This window comes from Eulemur rufifrons, chromosome 7 (assembly GCF_041146395.1).
Source record: "Eulemur rufifrons isolate Redbay chromosome 7, OSU_ERuf_1, whole genome shotgun sequence".
Lineage (NCBI taxonomy): Eukaryota > Metazoa > Chordata > Mammalia > Primates > Lemuridae > Eulemur > Eulemur rufifrons.
This window is the reverse complement of record NC_090989.1, coordinates 274,516,402-274,529,066: the sequence shown is the minus strand read 5'-3', so window position 1 is coordinate 274,529,066 and position 12,665 is coordinate 274,516,402.

The window sequence follows — 12,665 nt, the reverse complement described above, 5'->3', positions numbered from 1 at the left end:
ACAGGCCTGGGTCTGATGTTGAGCCACCACCTTGCCAGGTGATTTGAGACAGGTCACTCCCTGTCTCTGAGCTGGGGTCCTCGTCTGTGCAGCAGGTTTCACCAGACCCCCTGCAGAGGCAGAGTAAGGACCAGCCAGGATGAGTGGCACTTGGCAGGCTCCCAGGAAGTGGAAGCTGCCATCACCATTCTCATGAGCCTTTAATTCCCAAACTGGATGCTTGCAAGGGAGCGTCCTTGAGAGACCTGCTCAGGACACCCCTAGGACTTCTGGTTCCCTGCCAGGATGGAGGGGAGGTGGGGGAGGAGGAGATCTTTACGCAGGATCGGCTTCATAAGGATCAAGAGCCATGGCTCAGCTAATGATTTCTGTTCAAAGCCAGGAGGGCAGGCCAGGGCAGGTGAGCCCAGAGAGAGCAAACAGGCGGATTGGGGTCACTGGGCACCCACAAGCTGGGCTCCGCCACCTCTTGGTGCACCTTTGGGCTGGGCACACCTGCGGTCACCACTGCTATGCAGCTCCCCCACCCTGTGTGTGGGAGGGGGCATGGCGGGGGACAGGGAAAGGGAGGAGACCGAGATGAAACAAAGCGCGTGGCCTCGGGAGCGGGGCAGGCGCCGCACACCACCGAGTGCCTAGGAGGTACCCCCCTCTCTGTGTGTGTGTGGCGGGGTGTTTGCCTTCATCCTCTCCTCAGTGAGTGAAGTGGGGCTGTCCCCACTTAAGATGGGGAAACTGAGGCTCAGAGGGTGACATGATTTGCCTCACTTCGTGCCATCAGGACGGAGGGAAGGGCTCAGTGTGTCTGCCACTGAAGTCAGCGAGGCTGCCAGTGTGTGCGCAGGCATAAATGCGTGTTTCCCTCCCGCTACTCTCCCACTGACATAAGCATGAAGAGGTGTGTGCCCGTGAGCGTGCACGTGGCTACGGCTGAGGGGAGGCGTGTGCGTGGCGTGTGAGGCACGTGACTGGCCGAGTGTGGCAGGGTGTGTGTCCCCGACGACTGTGTGTGATCCCACGCAGAGGGAGGGGGCATTCCAATCTGCAGAGACAGTGAGCACGGGGCTGGGCCAGGCTCTGGGGGCGGGAAGCTTCTGCCTCGGGCGGCTGCCCCCTTTTCTTGGGGTCTAGGCCCAACCTCAGAGGGCTCCAGGCTGGGACGGGGGGTGCACCGCAAACCAGACTCCCCATCCTGTGGGCACATGTGGGACCCACCCACCGCCCTGCCACACCCTCTGTGCAAAGCAGGGCTGGTGGGCGGGGCCCAGGTAGTGCCACAGTGAGGGCGGCAACTCCTGACAAGAAAGAGCTTTGAACTTTGCTGGAAGTGCTGGTGGCCAGAGGCCAAGGCCACAGCATCGTCAATATTGACCGAGGGGTCACTGCCCAGGCAGAGCCCGACGCGGGGCGGGGGAGGCCTTGGGGCTGCTCTTGCTTTTCCACAGGGAAAAGCATCTTCTAGACTGGGGTGGGGGAGTGGTTAGGGCAAGCCACGGCGCCCACTGGGAACCGGAGGTGCAGGGCCTGGCACCCACAGCTCTTCAAGGCCTATTCAAATGTAAGAGGCTTGGAAAGAATGATTGACTCTAACATGTAAAAGAAGAGAAACTACAAAGCTGAAATTAATACATGTTATAATTAATGCATTCAGACTTAATTATTAAATTTAGAAATCAAAACAATTTTGTTACCCTTGAAATCCATTTGTAGGCTTGATTCCCTCATTTTGCAAGAATTCTCCAGTATACACATGACTCTCAAGAAATCACAGCCAATTGTTAAAGACTTGTTGTCAAACAATTTACCAAGCAAAGTTATAAAGATCTTTTCAAAGTTTTTTTTGTTTTGTTTTGTTTTGTTTTTGAGACAGGGTCTCACTCTGTTGCACTGGCTAGAGTGCAATGGTGTCATCGTGGCTCACAGCAACCTCAAACTCCTGGGCTCAAGCAATCTTCCCGCTTCAGCCTTCCAAGTAGCTGGGACTACAGGCGTGTGCCACCACACCTGGCTAATTTTTCTGTTTTCTTCTAGAGATGGGGTGGGGTGGTCTCTCTCTTGCTCAGGCTGGTTGCCCACCCCTTTCAAAGTTTTAATAGCAAGAAGTTTATATTTAAATTTTAAACAAAATATTTTTGTTTTAATATGTTGAAATGATTGAGGTGAGGTCTCTAAGGTTAGGCCTAGGGCTGGATTCAGGGTTCTCACTAGGGTGAGGGGGGGTCAGGCAGGGAATATAGCTGTCTCCTATTGGGAAGTGCCGTGTGCCAGGTGCCACCCAATCCTCATTCCCTCTGTGTTGTCTCGGGAGCGAGTTTTAGGTGCTCTAGTTGCTGGGTAAGGGGGAATGTGCCCCTAGTCACAATACCCTTGGAAATCTCTTAAGACAGCCCCATGCTGGAGGAGAACATCTCACTAAGTGCCACACAGCCATTTTTATGACATTTTTGGAACAGAGTTTGTCCTGCTGTTGCGGTCCACATACATAGCCAGCTAGTATTCATGGGGCACTGATCAAAAAATACATATCCTTAAATACTAGAATCATCCTGTGTGGGCAAGGTGCACCCAGGACAGGGGGCACACAGGGATGGAGAGCCAGAGCAAGTGCGTGCTGAATGGAGAGGTGAAGACAATCACCGAAACCGTGTACGTTGCCATTCTTCTTGCCTCCGCCCTCCCCATTTTTGCTTTTTGAGCATTTATAATTGAACTTGTGTTCACTAAACACGTTCATGATGCCTAGCCACTGTCCCAAGGCACTGTCCCAAGGCACTGTCCCTAGCCACTGTCCCAAGTGCCATGGCCAAGGTCACTGTTGGCCTGACCCCATGGCTTCTGCTCTTACTCTCTGCTCCTTTCAGACCCTGATTCCCAGCGGCATGTGGATGGTGGACGGAGGGGGGCCTGGCAGTGGGGGGCCGGAGGGCTGAATGAAGACGGGGCAGTGGAGACAGCCCGGAGAGATGTTAAGGAGGAATCTGCAGAACTCTGTGACCAGAGCTCATTGAATCCTCACAGCAACCTTGCAGAGTCATTGTTGTTATTTCTGTTTCGTGGGGGAGGGTACTGAGGCTCAGAGAGGTAAAGGCATCTGCCCAAGCTCACCCAGCTATTTGTGGGTGCAGGGTCATAGCCAAGTCTGTCTTCAGAGCTGCAGCCTCCAGCCACCACACCCTTCCCTAAGAAAACTTTCCGCAACTCCTGTCTTTACTCCTCATTGTCTGAAGGATCAAAACTAAACTCCCTAACCCGGCATTCAAAGCTCTCTCCATCCCACACTGGGTCCCTGTGCCTTGAATGCCCAGCTCAGACACACTCTTATACACCCATCAAAGCCCAGTCTATCGCTGTCTGGGGGAAGCCTCCTTGACTCCTTCCTCATTCTCCAACACACAAATGGGTCTCAGGTGCTCCACCTTGAGTACCTGCCCTCTGCATCTCTCTGTGCCTTTGCCGATGCTGTTCCTTCCCTTCCATGCAGCAAAATCCACCTCTTATCCTTTAAGGCCTAGCTGAACATCATCTTTTTCGGGACATTATCTCAACTGCACTTAGGACACACTTATGCTCTTCTCTGTGCACCCCCCCACCCCCAGCACACTGTGAGTCTAGCTCCTGACACCAGTGAAGCAGGGACACCGCAGGTTTTGGGGACAGAATCTTACATTTAATATTCCAAATTAAACATTAACATACACATCATAGGGAATATAGAAACGTGTTGGACTTAAACTTTTATGGTTTAAGTTATTTTGGTTCCTGTACTATATTTTGAAGGGGTTCGTTGCAGTCTTTTGAGCACTGAGGCTCCCTAAAGGCCCCAGGCTTCTGTCCAGAGAACACCCACCCCGGTCCTGTGACTGTCCGTTTATGCATCTGCTCCCCAAACCTTGCAATGGGTTGTGGGCAGGGGCAGGCACTGGGTCTGGTCCCCAGTAGAAAGCCCTGGTGCGTGCAGGGGCTCAGTGAAGCCCTGTGTCTGGGAGGAGCTTAGGAGGTCTGAGGCTCTAGTGAGTAAAAAATCATGAGGATGATGGGAACACATCAAGAACACAATGCCAGGGGCAGAGACATCAGGAAACCACAGGCCTCTAGTCCAGTCTTGAAATTGGCATCAAAAGCAGATGGGAGGAGGCCAGAGGGCAGTTTGCCAAGGTGACACTGGCTCCTTTGGGATGTGGACTTAAGGAGCCTCCCGCTTTTCAACTTTTCACCCTGGGGTGTAAAATAATCGTGATGGATTGCTGACATGCACCAAGCGCTCTGCTGGGGCCGGGCCCTGTTCTTGCTAGATCCCCTGTGTCATCTCACTTCATGCTCACCACAGCCCTGGAAAGAAGGTCCTATTTCTCCTCCCTTTTTCAGATGAAGAAACTGAAGCTCAGAGAAGTTAAGAGACCAGCTCAAGGTCACACAGCTGGTAGATGGCCGAGCTGGGATCTGCTTGCAGATCTAGCTGACTCTAAAGCCTGGCTCATAACTGGTAACCCCATCTGCTTTCGCACCTGAGGTTGAGCAGGGGTTTCAGGCAACTGCCCTGAGTTCCAGAGCTTGGGCTGAGGAAGAGAGATGAGGCTCTCACCCCATGGGCTCTGGCTTTGCATTTACTTCTGTTGAAGGAGACAAAACAAACCATTATGGTGCTGGCTGGGGTTGACTCCAGCTGCAGAAAGGGAAGCTGTGTCCTTTGGATGCCTCCAGGAGGCTGCCATGCAGGGTGGGGGATGCATTGTTACCAGAATCCGATGGGCACCGTGGCTGGCAGGGGAATTTCCAGGGCCTTTGGAATTGGGGTGGGGAGAGAAAATGGCACAGGGCAATTCCTGGGGTCAGGAGAGGCTGCCAGGCGGGGCAGGCTGTTACTCCAGGAGCAAAGATATCCACAGGGCTCTGTGGATGGCTTCCTTGGCCAATCTGCCCTCTGTAGGCAAAATTCTATTGGTGAGTTCAAGTTCTTCTCTGGGGACAAGGCCCATAGCTTTGCCTAGATTCTCAGAGAGGCTCATGACTCAGAAAAGGCCACGGCATAAACCACTGGTACAGAGCATGGCCTCTGGTGCCAGAGAGACCTTGGTTTCCCCATCTGCCGAATAGGAATAGTGGCATATTCCTCCAAGGACTGGGATGCGGTAAGTCCCTGGCACGGTGGAGGCATTCAATCCCCATAGCTTCCCTGCCTACCCCTTTTGCTTACAGCAAGTGCCCAAGTCCGCTGGCAGGGACGTGTGATCGGTGCAGGCATTTTATTTGGCAGTTATAGTGTGATATTATCCCTCCACAAAGCCTTCATTATGGCGCTGCTAACAATACCACAGAGAAAGCGGGGATGCCCCTGCGTGCCAGCCTCCAGGTGATTACAACATTTGGGTAAATTGTCTTTTGTCTCGCTGGAGGGAGGACGGCAGGAGGGGGCTGTGGGGGAGACTCACTCGGCCATTTTGCAGCAGAAACCGCAAGACAAGCACCATGGCGAGGTAGCCTGGGTTTGTGGCAGGAGCTCCAGCCGGCAGCGGGAACCCGGCTGCCAGCCCGCCTCCACCAGACAGGCTGTGTGGGGTTGGGCACGTGACTTGCCCTCTCTGGGGCTCAGGTTTCTCATCTGTCAGGGAAAGGCAGTGGCCTCGAGATTAGAGGAATCTTGGTTTGTCAGTGGCATTGGAAGACTTGTTCACTGGCCGGCTTTTGCCCAACAAAGCAGGCAGAGAACTATCTTGGGAAGAGAAGCACCACTGCAGTCTTACACTCTTTGGGTGTGTGCTTTTTGTATCTCGGGGCTGCTAGGAAGGCCCTTGGTTCTTTCCTTCTTTCACTAGTAAACTCCAATTTCTCACTTGGAACCAGCTCACATGGCATCTTTGGCTTTGCTGGACCTGGGTTTAAATGCCAGCTCTGCTATCAGTTTGACTTGGGGCAGGCATTTCACCTCGCCTCAGTTTCATCATCTGCAAAGTTGGAATAATAAAGGTACCCATTTTGCAGGGTTACTGTGGGGATTGAATGAAATGAAATAAAAATAATACATGTAAAGTGCTTAGATCAGTGCCTGGAACATAGTAAGCATTCAGTAAATGCTAGATATTACTATTATTGTTATTTCTTTTTTAGAGACAGGGTCTCACTCTGTCACCGAGGCTGGAGGGCAGTGATGTGATCATAGCTCACTGCAGCCTCTAATTCCTGGGGCTCAAGCGATCCTCCCACCTCAGCCTCCTAAGTAGCTGAGACTACAAGTGTATGTCACCTGGCTAAGTTGTTTTTTTTTTTTTTTTTTTAGAGACAGGGTCTTGCTATGTTGCCCAGACTGGTCTAGAATCCTGCCCTCAAGTGATCCTCCTGCCTAGGCCTCCCAATGTGCTGGACTTGTAGGTGTAAGCCACCATGCCAAGCCTTATTAATATCCTGCTTTTTCACCTGAAATAGAATATGGATACCTTTGTATATCAATAGATCTATTTCTGCACTGCCATTTTATTCTATTGTAACAATATACCATATGTTATTGAACTAGTCCTCCCCTGTTGGACATTGGGGATGTTTACAGTTTCCAACTGTTTAAACAATGCCAGAGACACTTTAGAAGGCCACAGTGTTCTTTCATTTTCTAGGTGTTTACTATGCAGCTTAGATTTCACCCCTTTCTAAAGTTGGGTGGGGGAAAATGAACACTGGTGTCTGGGAGCTCCTTGCTGATGCCTCTTGTGACAGAGGATCCTGGAGCTGGCCAGGCAAGTGGAAGTGGAAACCCTCAGGAGACAGGTGAGCCTGAGTGTGAGTCCCAGCTCCTGCCAAATTTCCTGGGGAAATTCTTTAGCCTACTGAGACTCAGTTTCCCCATTGTCAAACAGGGATCACATGAGTACTCCCCTCCCCCTTAGTTGAGTGTCTGGAGCAGGGTAAACACTCAATCACTGTTAGCTCTTACCACCATCATCATCTTCATCCTCCTTGTCCTGACTCTGGGGACAGCAGCCGGCACCCCCCAAAAGACTCCCAATCACACAAGCCAGGTCACTTTTCAGACCCCAATTCACACCCCTTCTTCCCACTGTCCATTTAATGGAGTGTACATTCAAATGAGGCTTGTGGTCTTGATTTTAAATTCTGTCTGTAACCCACAGGTTCAAACGCAAAAGGGCCCTCTCTGCAAATAATCACTGGTGTGTGATATTTTTAAGAAGCCAAAGCCATTGTTTCTGATTGAAGGAAAGTTGGTGCTATTTTGAAGAGCAGCGCGATTAAGCGGTGGCGTTATCTCTTTAACCATTGGGAATTATGTGCTGTTTGAAAGATTTGTGAGCTCTAGGACATTTGCCAGATGTGCTTGATTCGACATTTCAGACAACAAGGGGGATAATGTTGGCGGGAATCTTGACGGCATTTCTGATGATCAGGATATTCTTTGAGGATGGTACTGAGACCTTTCGGGGAAGAATTTCAGCTTTTACATAAACTAATTTGGGATGCTCACTCTCTGTCTTCCACAAAGCAAATTTAGTTCATTGTTAGTTGTATATGTTAAAATGGTTACGAGGGTTTTTTCTTTGAATATTAATAATGTGCCTTTCATCTGAGACACTCGCATGGGGTATCATTAATTGGGGGGAGGGAGTAGGGATTAGTGGTACAGTTATTTTGCAAATGATTCCTGCTAGTAACATTGAGGCAAGCAAACACTCCATGAAAGAGATACACGTACAAACTGCCAACGTGGCTCTGGCTCATCCTTCCGGAGAGGAACGAAAGGGATGTGTAGGAGGGGGAAGGGTTAGAGTTAATCTCCCAATTTCCCATCACAGTAAAGGTAATTATCCCAAATATCTTTAAATGCTTCCTTATTGGCTCGCAGTGTATAAAGGACCCGTTTTCAAATAAGGTAGCATCTGATTTGGGGCCCGGGGTGTTTTTGTCGTAAGACTCTAAAATGGACCTTTTCATTCATTTATGAATCTTACTGAGCTCCCACCAGGTGCCAGGAGCTGTGTTTGGTGTAGGAACAACTATGACTCAGACATGCCCCTGTCTAGGAGAGAAGATAGATGAGCATAGAATAAACTAGGACATGAAGCAGGCAAGAAGAGCAAAAAGAACAGGCTTTGGGAAGATTTGGGCTTGAATCTGACTCCCTCACTGGCCGTGTGACTGTGAGCAAGTTATTGACCTATCTCAGACCAGGTGTCCTCATTGCAAACTTTGTCTCATGCAAATTACCTACCCGGGTGGCAGGAAAGACAGAAGAGAGAAGCTGCAAAGGTGCTTGGCACAGGGCCTGGCAAGGATCCGCCACGATGAGCCTCCCCTGCCCAGCTTCATCTCCCGGAGCTGTGGACACACAGGCGAACTCACCAGCCCTCCTTTGGGGTTCCACGGCCTTGTGTTATATGCTAAGCATCAAGAGATGAGGAAGACTGAGATCGGTGGAGAAAAGAGGGGAGAGTGTTGCCCTGGGGGAATGTATGAGATGAGAATAGGCAGTAGAAAGTGCTGGGTGCGTTTGTCAATGGATGACAGCTAGCCTGGGTGGACTGGCTCATGGGATGGGAGAGACGGCAGGATGGAAGCTGGGCTCCCAAGCTAGGCTGGATCTCCACGTGCCACAATCAAGAGCCTGCAGACCCCAAAGTTTCACCAGCATCTCATTTCCCAAGCAACACCCCTGTGGAGGCAGAAAGACCTCGCATATCTGAGCACATCTGTCTCCCTAGAGACTTCTTTTCTCTTGAGCACTTAGAGAAAGCTTAACAAACCCCAGGGCCTAACTCACCCGTCTCCCCTCCAGCCTGACTCAAGAATTGAAATGATAACAGCCACAACTACCAAACATGGAATGCCTTGGGCCAGGGGCTGTGCTATGTATTTTGTATACTTAATCTTATTTTTCCTAACCATATCTCTCCTAGATAGGTACTACTGCAATGCCCATTTTACAGATGAGGACACTGAGGCTCCAAGAGGAAAAGTAAGCTACCTGTGATCACACAGCTGGTCAGTGGTGGATCCAGGACTAGTGGCCAGCTGGGGGTATGGTTTCCTGGCTCTGGGCTTTTAACCCATACTGTCTCTCTGACCTCTTCTAGCTCTCAAGCCTCCCGTGGGGCAGGAGGTTCTAACTCAGTCTCTGTTTTGTTCTGTGTTTGCTGTATTGATTAGAATACATAATGACTGCACACAGTTGCTACCATTTATGGTTTTATGGTCCCAACGTAAGCAGTAGCAGGGTGCAGCGGGGAGACCACAGGGCTGTAGTAAGATGGGAGTGGGTTTGAGTTCCAGCTTCACTGTCACCAGTCTGTCATTCATCTCTCTGAGACCTGGCTTCCCAGTCCCAGCTCACTGGATTCATGGGAAGTTTATAAGAGATACAGGGCTCATGAGAGCAACGTCGTTAGGGTGGGTAGCAGAAGGGTAGACAGCAGGGAATGGGGGGACATAAACAGTGCATGGCTCCATCTAGGTGCCCAAACCCAAGCAATTCCAAGCATCGTACCAACCAAATCAAAACCTTGCAGACCAGATTTGGCCTGAGAACCACTGGGTTGAGACCGCTGGTGGATATTAAGCTGCTGTTTTTTCCCTCTTGGACATTTCCAGTGATCATGTTAAGCTGCTTTTGAAAACTTGCATGTGCACGTAGGAGTAGAATGGATTATTTCATTATTCAAAATAATAAGTTGTCTATTATGTGCCAGGTATTGAATTTTGTATAATTAGCTGAACAATATGAGGGACTTGAAAGCAGGTGCTCTGCCTGCCTGCCTGCTTTTTCTTTTACAAACATTTAATCTGCTCCAACTTGTGGGGCCTGTGTGAGATGCTGGGGCCGCAGTGATGAATCAGACATAGTCACACAGTCCCTGTCCTCAAGCAGCTCCCAGACTAGTGGGGGAGATAGACAATAAAGAGACTTCTACTGACCTGGGCTAAGTGCTGTCAGGGAGGCCTGTGCGGGGAGGGACGCCTAACCCAGACGGAGCCCTGGAAGGACGGAGGGAGATGGTTCTAGGGAAGGCTGCCTAGAACAACGGTCTGCCAATAGCTGGTCCTGCCCCTTGAGAGGGTTGTGAAATCAATTCAGTGCATAGCAACCGGCATTTAAAAAAATGAAATAGAATAGAAAATGTCACGGTACGCTACATGTACAAAGATACACACATATGCATGCACACATGTGTGTGTGTGTGCTGGGTCACGACGTAAAATACTCCTCACTGTGGGCCAAAGGATTGAGAGCTGGAGTGAGACACAGTATGTTGCCTGTCCTGATCCCCAAAGCCTGGCCCACTGTGGATGTTCAAAGACTTTTTGGATGCGTGGAAGGATGGATTTCAATTCTCACAGCTCTCCAGCAAGGCAGAGACCATCCTCCCCAGTTCAGAAAGACATTCTCTAAAATCCAAGTCTGAAAACCTGAATTTGTCAAGCATGTTTGCAGTGTAGTAATTTGTATTCTGGCAGTCTGGGACCTTCCACGCAGATCTGAAGCAAGCTTCTCTGACTGGGGAAAAGAAGCCGGGGGGAGACGGGGAAGGAGCCGATGCTGTGCAGAGAGGCCCGAAGGTGAACCAGAGGTGGCTCTTCTGCTGGTGCCCAGCCCATGACCTCCGATAAAATAAGCATCCCTGGCTCTGGCACACCCAGGTGGCAGGTGCTTCCTGTAACAGCAGTGGCTGAGGCTGCTGTGTTGACGCTGAGATGGCCTCGGTCACCCAGGCCAGGCAGCAGGACCGGCAGCCCGTGCCTTCAGGATGCCAACAGGAAGCACTGTTTATGGGGGCAGATCGGAATGTGGGGAGAAACGGTCTTAGGGAAAACAGAAGAGGGACAGAAGCCTGAATCTGTCCCTTGCGGGGTGAGGTGAGTCAGGGGTAATGACTAGGTGGCCACAAACAGAGACTTAGTGGTTCTCAGGACACTCCAAACTTTATCTGTCCTAGAATATCAGGACCAAAATACCCCTTGGCTACCTTTCTCCTCCATTGTAGATTCTTAAGGTTGGAAGGACCCTAGAAATTATCCAGCCCAACAGTCTGATTTTACAGATAAAGAGAAGGAGGCCCAGAGAGGGAAGGCATTGGTCCAGGGTCAGCCAGCAGAGAGCTGAGGGCAGGACTCAGAACCCACGACACCCATCCCACCACCTGGGCCCCTTTGGCCTCTTCTCTATATATAACCAGAGAAGTCTTTCTAAAGGATAAACCAGTTACCACGCTACCTGCCTAAAACCTTCCCTTGCTCCCCACTGCCTTATGGTGAAAAGACACCCAGGGTCTTTGCTACTCATCCCTGCCACCTCTTGGGCTTCTTCTCACAGATTGTCATTTCATGCTCCTAACTACCGGTAGTTCCCTAGATATGAAATGTCCTTTCCCAACACTAACTCTTCTGCACATACTGTTCCCTCTGCCTTTAACACGCTTCCCAACCCCGCTGCATTTGTCTGCTTTGCTTTAGGTTTCAGAGCAGATCTTTCTTTTTCCAGGAAACCTCCCTGGCCCGCTGACCTCCAGCGTCAGGTGTCCCCAACTCAGTTCTCTGGCAGCAACGCTTCTAGGTGCTCACAGTCCCGTGTCTTGCCGTTGTCGAGTCCCTGAGCTGGTGGCTGCTTCCCGCAGTTACAGTTACACCCAGTGTCCTCCTTTTGCTTGTTTCATTCTCCAGTAGCCACTTAACCAATTTCCTGATATTCAATTCTTTCTGTTTGTCTGACCGGACCCTTACTAATACGAGCAGAAACAAGACAGAGACCCTTCCGCATGGCATGGATCCTACAGTCTAGGGGGAGAGACAGCCGTTAAGCCAACAATTACAGAATGAGTGTCTAATTACACTGAAATAGGTGCCACAGAGGGAAAGTACAAGGGATATTAGCATATTAAAGGCCCTGAGAGGCCCTTCAGTAAGCAACCCTGGTTACTTTAACAGCATCTCCTTAACTTATTTGACCAAGAAACTTCCCGGTGGGCCTATCCACATCCAGCAGAATCAGCGTCCTGCAGAGTGGTCCGCTGTGTTGGTGGAGAAAGGGAAGTCAGGAAGGAAGCGTGAGATGGCGAGTTGGGTGTGCGCAGGTGCCATGTTCCTCCAGTGGCACTTGGTGGGTTGGGGGCATCTCGGCTCCAGGAGTCCAGACACAGGATCAGTGATAGCCCCCGTTGCCCTCATTCCAGCCACACAAGGCGACCTTGATCATCATTGAGTGGCTGAGTGAATTTCCCCATAGGGAGAGGATGCTCCCGTCAGCCAGCACCTGTTCGGGTAGTTTCTTTCTCATTGTAGAGCAGGTGTCCTGACCTGGGTCTTTGGAGGGATCATCAGTCCCTTAAGACTATGCAAAATGTGTGCATGTGTGTGCGCACGTGTGCATACAGGTGTGGGCATTTTTCTGGCAAGAGGGTCCATGGCTTTTGTTACTTCTAGTGGGAATGTGACTCCAGAAAAGAGAAAGGTTAGGAATCATGCATTAAAGAACACTGTTCCTGTTTTTATTTGAATATCGGTCTCCTGTGAGTTTGGTCACTATAAATTGGTCTTTCTCAGTCTGGTCTGCCTTGGGTTGACTCACCCCACCGAGGTTCTGGTCCTTCCAGTGAGCCTTCGTGGGCCGCAGGTATCGCTTAGCTCTGGGCCTGCGCCTGCGCCGTTCCCCCGGCTGGGAAACCCGCCTGCTT